Here is an 8,345-nt window from a genome sequence, read left to right as displayed (position 1 = left end):
GATCAGTTTGTGGAACTATTTGATGAACCTGAGAAAGCTACTCTCTCAGAGGCCAAGGCAGCAGATAACAAGGTCGACCATCTGAAGCAAATTGTCGAAGATGCCGCCAAACAAATGGGTGAATGAGAACAAGTTCCAAACGAACCTCCTGAGCAAGGTGCTTCAGTTGAAGGGGAGAATCCACCTTCTTCAAAACAACCGAGCTCACAAGTTGAGGGGGAGAATTCTATTCCAGTTCCACCCGAAAGCTCAACCGCACCCGAAAGCCCTTCAGCACCCGAAAGCTCAACCGCACCCGAAAGCCCTTCAGCACCCGAAAGCTCGACAACACCCGAAAGTCCTGTAGCACCAGAAAGTCCAGCTACACCAGAAAGCTCATCAGTCGAGGGGGAGAATGCCGATATGTTCTACGACGACGATAGTCAATCTGAATTGGAAGAAATGGTGAATGCTGAATTGGATTCATCCTATGATCCAAATTACCCTCCTCTTGTTAAGTGGACCAGAGATCATCCTGTATCCCAGGTAGTGGGAAATATCTTTGAAAAGGTCCTGACCCGATATCAACAGAAGGTAACGCAAACATCTCTATTCTCCAAAGTAGATTTTTGCATGAATAATTCTTTCGTCTCAAAAGTTGAACCAAAAACAGTTAATACTGCTCTTGATCACTTTGACTGGGTTCAAGCTATGCAAGATGAACTCAACGAGTTTGAAAGAAATAAGGTTTGACGTCTCATTCCAACTCCTAAAGACGCCTCAGTTGTTGGTCTCAAATGGGTATTCAGAAATAAAATGGACAAGGAAGGCAATGTGATTCGAAACAAAGTTCGTCTCGTGGTGAAAGGATACTGCCAGAAGGAAGGAATTGATTATGAGGAAACTTTTGCTCCGGTAGCGAGGCTGGAATCTGTTCGAATATTTCTGGCCTATGCTGCACACAAGAACTTTGAGGTCTACCAATTGGACGTGAAATGCGCCTTTCTGAATGGAGAACTTGAAGAAACAGTTTACGTGGAGCAACCTCCGGGATTTCTTAATGAAAAGTACCCCAATCACTGTTATATTCTGGACAAGGCGGTTTATGGTCTGAAACAAGCACCTAGGGCATGGTATGAAACGCTAACCAAGTTTTTAAAGATGTCAAAATTCAAACAAGGTTCGGTTGACCCAACCTTCTTTCGTAAGAAGGAAGGTAACCACCTTATGATTGTTCAAATCTATGTCAATGATATCATCTTTGGCTCAACGAATCCTAGCTTAACAGCTGAATTCAGAAAGCTGATGGAGACTAAATTTGAAATGAGCTCAATGGGTCCGATTAACTTTTTCCTTGGTTTAAATATTAGACAGGGACCCGAAGACATCTTTATCAACCAGGAAGCTTACACCAAGACTCTTCTTGCTAAATTTGGCATGATGGGAGATTCAAAGGTTAAAGTTCCAATGGCATTCGGCACCAAGCTCATACCATCCTTGGAAAAACCGGCAGTCGATATTACGTTATATCGCCAGATGATTGGTTCTTTAATGTACCTTACTGCTAGCAAGCCTGATATAATATTTTCTGTCTGTTACTGTGCTAGATTTCAGGCGAATCCTCGTGAACCCCATATGCTTGCAGTGAAAAACATACTCCGGTATCTGAAACGAACCACCTCTCTCGGTTTATGGTATCCATCAAACTCAGGTTTCTTCGTTCAAGCCTACTCAGATGCAGACCTTGGAGGTTGTGGTTTAGACAGGAAAGCACCACTAGAGGCTGCCAATTCCTAGACGGGAAGTTGGTTAGCTGGCAATCAAAGAAACATACATGTGTATCTCTGTCTACAGCCGAAGCAGAGTACATCGCAGCTGCCTCCTGTACATCTCAAGTGATTTGGATCCAAAGCCAGCTCCGGGACTATGGACTCAATATGAAAAAGATCCCACTATATTGCGATTCAGAAAGTGCAATTAGGATCTGTCATAACCCAGTGCAACATTCCAAGACCAATCATATAGCACTGAGGTATGACTTTATTAAGGATCATGTGGAAGATGGGAATGTCGAAATTCACTTTGTTCGAACCACTGATCAACTGGTTGACATCTTCACCAAAGCTCTTCCTGAAGCATCTTTTAACAAAATTCTACAAGGGCTAGGAATGATGGAATCGGAGTCAGTACCAAAGACTACTTCTCAAAATTAAAAGTTAGAAGCAAAATAGACCGAACGTTCGGGTTCGGGTCTCATGTGTGCCGAAATGAACCGAACGCTCAGGTTCGGGTCTTGTTCTGGTATACCGAAATGAACCGAACGCTCGGGTTCGGTCGTATCATCTGATCTTTTCTTATCACGCAAAGGTAGTTTCTTTGGTTGTAATCCTTTTGTATTATTTTCTCAAATTCATTTCTTTTATTTTCAAAGTTTTATTTTCTCTTTTTCAAACTTATTTTTTTGGCAATCGAAATAGACCGAACGCTCGGGTTCGGTTCCAATTTTTTTTTTAACCGAAATAGACCGAACGCTCGGGTTCGGTTCCAATTTTTTTGTGTCTTTATTTATTTATTTATTTATTCTTTAAATCAAAAATTCCAAATTTTTTATCTTATTTTCTTTTCGTGAATTCAAAAACTCCAAAAATATTCTTTATTTAATTTTTTTCTATTATTTTGTTTTGTTTTGTGTCTTATCTTTTTGTGTGTCTATTTGTGGGGAAATCATTTCACTAGTTAAGTGTCCCTAGAAGCATGTTGATGTATGTATCCAAAGCCTCACATGATTCTGAATAATAGCCTTACTGACTTGGTACAAACAAACTTTGTCTTCCCAATTAGGCTTTCATATTTATTCTAATCATGAGCTACCTAACTCTCTTCTCACATGAGATAAGAGTTTTCTGCTTGATCCCTATTTTAACAGCAGAGGTACTTTGGTTTCTTTACACCATCTACACTACTTTTCTCCATCTCATTCGCTTTATAAACGTAACCCTTGAGACTCTCAGAAATTACCACTGAGGTTTATGGTTACAGAATTTCTGTGTTTATGATCACTATGAACTAAGTGAAACCCACAATTCAATACCTACTATGCATTGACGGTGAACAAACAACTTTGTTCTAGCAATAACTAACAAATTACCGGACTTATCCATGGGTATGGAAAGTAAAATCTCTAATTTTCTTTTGAGTGATTCCTATGAAATTGTTAAATCCCATAATATTTCTTCCCTTGGAATCCAGTTTTAATTTTTTTTTGAGATTTTACATAAACTATTTTATCTAGCCACTTAAACTATTTCAAACCTACTTGTTCAACAGACTGCATTGGTTTCACAAGTACTTCGTTCGATTTCTGTCTTATATCAAGATCAGGAATTCTGAATTGACGCGAAAGCCACCCAAATTAGCTTGATTAAAAGAAGCCTTTCAACACTCCTCAATAAGTGTCTGATCGTTATTCAACGGGAAACCACACAAACACTTTAAAGTCTCTCTTGACTTTGAAGGAAGAGATTTGTGCCCGGGATCCTTTGTTTCGTGTCTTTACTGACATCACAAAATCCCTCATAAGTGTTGCTTTATTTCTTTTTCTTTTACACACTAAGCACGAAAATCTTTTTGATTTTCCAAAATTCTGGTTTCATTAGTTACAAGGCATAATTTTTAAATGGGATTTGCAGTTATAAGGGAGTTGTGGTTAATACTGATCCACGTGGTCAATTTTGCTTTAAGATGACGTTTAATCTAAAAGGATAAGATGCTGACTTAGGCGGGAGTCCAATCGATTTGATTTTCAAACGGCACTTGAAAGCCAGGCGTGCGAAGAGGAACCGTTTCGTTTAAAAACGGCGCCTGATGGGAAGGCGTGTGAATCGGGACTGACACTCTCTCTCATGCGTAATCATCGGTGCTACCAACTGTCACGCATCAATCACTTCCGAAAAATTCTTTGTATTTCCCTCGAAGATTTGGGACAGATTCTTCTCTCTCCTCTACCCACAGTATAAAAGGTAACGTAAACCATTGTTTACCTCTTTACTGCACCCATATTTCAGAGAGCAAGAAAACCTTCAAGCATTCTACTGTTCATCATCTCTCCCATCTTCTTCACAACAATGGCAGATTCATCATCAGTTCATGCCACTTCCCACATCCTCCCGATTCGTCCCCAACAGAGTTTGATCATCGATCTTACTCCTCAGGTCTATGATGCTTTCATGTTCCCGATAATCGAATGCCTCAAGTACTCGCCGATTGCTCCTGCTCTCACCAAAGTTGAAGCAGTTCCTATGGAGTTCTTATCTCAGATTTTTGCCACTGCTCATTACGACAAGGCAGTCGACAGGATCTTTTTCGACGTGCTTGATCACAAGGCGTCAATCTCCAAACAACGTTTCTGCTCAATTTTAGGGTTTGAACCTGATTCAACTAGGGTTAACCCTGAATCGATTCCGGTGGGTCACATGTTCTCTATGTTCTACAATATGGGCTATACTGAGGTGCTGACAACGGTCACGAAGTTCAAGAAATCGTGCCTGCCTCCTCAGTGGAATGGGTTATTTACAGTGCTGTTCAAGGGGCTGTCTGAACGCAGTGCTGGATCAGACGGAGCAAGTCGTCTGTTCATCTCGATTCTATACGGGATCTACAACGGTATCAACTTGGATTACGGGTCGGTCCTATGGCAACAGCTCATTCAGAGTCTGTCTTCTACATCTCGGCATTCTGAGATCTCCTATGCTCGTTTCTGGACTCTTGTTACAAAATGGGTGATGGACAAGTACCACGTCCCCATTGTTGCTGGTTCTCCAATGTCTTCGATTGGTACTTTCCATACCACGAAGATCATTGTCTCCGATGCCTCAAAATTACAATTCATTGGTTCTATTCCTGAGACGATGTATGGAGATGTTCCTGCCGACAGTCGGATCATTCGAACCTACAAGGAGTTTTGACGCTCTGGTCCTCGAGAGCTTACTCCAGAGATGCTCAAGTCTATTCACGAAGCTGACAAGCCTGCGCCAAGGGGAAAGAAAACTGACAAAGGCAAAGATAAGCAAGTTGGTAAGGGAGCGAAAGGCCCATCTCTCAAGAAACGAAAAACCACCAAGGCTGTCCAATCCCCTCCGCTGAAGAAGAGAAAAACCCAAACAAAGCGAAAACTGATTATCGCTTCCTCCTCAAGCGAATCTGAGGAAGAGAGTTCTGCCTCTGACGGATCTCCTCGTGGTAACACTCCACCACGATCGCCTACTCCAGAAGTTCATGTTTCCACTTCACCAAACTCTTCTCCACTTGTTACCATTCCTTTTTCCATTCCCCCATAACCTCCACCACTCAAATACCATCCACCTCCATCCCAGTACCCCCTCCCATCTTTACAGAAGCAACCACCACAACTACTGAAGTAAGAACCAACGTATCTGATACGGGGGCTCCTACTATAGCACCCGAACCCACACCAACTACCGAACATACAGCTCAACCAGAACCTACAACAACTACCGAGCTTCCACCCTCACCACCACCCTCATCTCCTGCTCAGGCAGCAGAGGACGAAGAACCATTCCTCGGCGGGGAGGACATGACCTTTGATTCAGTCTATTACAGTCCGTTTTAGGTACAGAGCGATGACGATGATGATGCTCCCGTCACAAAGAGGCATCTCAAGGAGCTTCACGATAAAATAGATTCGCTCATCGCCTCCTCTTCTTCATCCCAGTCTACCATCTCTGAAGCTGCCATTCAGAAGATTGTTGATGCTTTTTCCAAAGCTCATCAAGTCTCTCTAGACTCCGCCACTGCAGCCATTGATGCCTCAACCAAAGCCTGTGAGGCAGCGACCGAAAAAGTCGATAAACTATTCACTGATGCTTCTTCTCTGTTACAATCTTTACAGGAATCTGCTGAAGCCGCCAAAACAAAGCTGGAACCCATTGTCAACCAGCTGGCTACCTCAGTTGCATCAGAACTGAAGTCTTTTGCTTCTCTTTGTCAGACTCTCTCAGACAACAACTCATCATTTAAAGCGACGATTGAGGAACGATTGACTAAGCTCCATGAGGACCTTGCTGCTGAAAACTGACTCATGGACGCTCTTGCCAGAAAGACCACCGCTCTGAAGGTCAAGAGTCTTCAACTCTCCAATTCTCAAAAGGAGGTTGAGTCTCTTCGATCTGAAAGAGAGGTAATTTCATCGTGTGTTTCGGATGTCCATGCATCCATTTCAAACATCCTAGAAGCACATGACCCGATACTCAACTATTCTGTGAGGCGTACTCTTGCAGAAAAACTTGCTCCTGCCCTCTCTCTCCTGAGCAAGATTGAAGGGCTCCTTGATTTCGTGTTCATTCCGAAACAAGGGGGAGAAAAAGAAAATGTGTCTCAACCGCCTCCTACTTTAACAACAACACACACAACCGAACCTCCTCCTACAGGCCAAGCCTCAGGTTCGGGTGTTAAAGACAAGGGCAAGCAAATTGCTGAGGAGAGCGATGATGAAGATAAGGAGACCATTGCCGACCTTCTGAAGAAGCATGGTCGAGATAAAGATGCTGACATCAGCGCTCGTGTAGCTAGAGAGGCTAAAGAAGCCAAAAGAAGACAGAAAGAAGCTCACGACCTTCTCGAGAGCAGGAAAACTCTCTTTCCTCTTTGGACTCTTGAGAAGTTGCTGAAAGAAGCCATAGAAACTCCAAGCATCTTGTGGCTAGAACCGGTGATCTCTCTAGATCGTGATAATATTGTCGATTCTCAGTTCGACATGCCACTGACCCGAAAGGCGTTTGTATTCCATGCCTTTGACAACATTGCTGAGTTCCCTCATCCTCGTCCAAAGGTTGACATGGACTTAGTCGAATTCTATCTGAGGGCCGCTCAACCACAATACCAAACATGGAGTGCTCAGAAGATTATCAATGTTCGGGTCCTAAAGCCGTACAGGGAAGGAAAATTCACCAATGTTCGGTTTAAGGTGCTGAGAGGATCTGCCAAGACCGACATGCCATCTCGCTTGCTGATCTTCCCAACATGAATCCACATGAATGGATTATTTTGCACAACATCCTTCTTACTAATGAAGCAGAATATGGTCCGATCATCGACCACTTCAAGAGGATGCTTGTTTGTTACATCATGGAAGTCGCCAAGATGGATTAGGAGATAGCGAGCGTATTCAAGAAAAAGCCTGCCATATCTCCTGTTGGCTCAGCAAGTGACCTAAACATGATGCAGATGGGAAAGATAGACCCGAAGAGAAACTCTGTTATGTTTACCAGAAACGAAGGCCAAAAATGCCTATTCGCTTTGGCTGACAAACATCTCTATACCACTGCATGTCTGGAACATGTCTTAGGGATCATTCATCGATGCAAGCAGAATTCGGCGGATGACAAGAAGTACTTTGATGATATGATTCAATGGTACATTCGCTTCAGACAGACAATTCTCGCACTCATCTCTTGTCTGTTTGACACAACCAAGAAGGTTCCAGCAGCTGGTCCAAGCAAGAAGAAATGATAGTCTCGCTCCAAATTGATGCAAAGGGGGGAGATTGTTAGGTCCAGTTTAGTGTTGCGTCTTTTGGGCTCGTTAGCTAGTCCAAGTTTTGTCTCCGGTATGGGCCTGTCCATCCGTGAGTTTTGTTTAGGGTTTATTATATATAGATGCTTGCATGCATTCTTAACGTAAGATTGATAGAGATTTAATTGCGTTCAAGTTCGTATCTTTTGTAACCCTAGAATCCTCTACAGCGGAAGTTCTTCATCGAGCTCTGCTGAGGATTGAGTTAATCAAATCATTCGACACATTCAGATCCATACTTGTGTTTTTGCATTACTGTTTCTGTTTTATTAATTTACCTGTTACAAAGATCTAATCGATCAAAGAGTTTTTGAACTCATCAGGGATTTATCATTTTTATTAATTATTTATGTTTTTCTTTAATTACACAAGCTTATGGATTAATTTCGTCTGTTAATTTTCTCATTCTACTATCATTTTATGCTTTGATCGATTATACGCTTTTGAGTTTTAGGCAGGAGAATCAATTAGCTTTTGTAGTATTATTCAGAGAATCAGTTGACATTTAACTTTGATTATATCTGTTACCTATACTGACTGTAATTGATATCAAGTTCATTGAATGATTAGTCTCGATCTGACTCATTGACAGCCCTAATCTAACGGTAATCTGATATGTTGTATGAATTTTGAATCGGAACCCTAACATGTTTCTCATGACAGAGAAAATGCATTGCGTTTAGAAGAGAAGGAGAAGATAGAGAAAGAGTTGCTAAACCAAATCATTGATGAAGCAGATGATTATAAGATCAAATTCCACAGCAAATGATTATAAG

The sequence above is a fragment of the Lactuca serriola genome, chromosome 8, assembly GCF_051521515.1.
Source record: "Lactuca serriola cultivar US96UC23 chromosome 8, Lser_US96UC23_V15, whole genome shotgun sequence".
NCBI classification, from domain to species: domain Eukaryota; kingdom Viridiplantae; phylum Streptophyta; class Magnoliopsida; order Asterales; family Asteraceae; genus Lactuca; species Lactuca serriola.
This window is presented reverse-complemented; position numbering follows the sequence as displayed.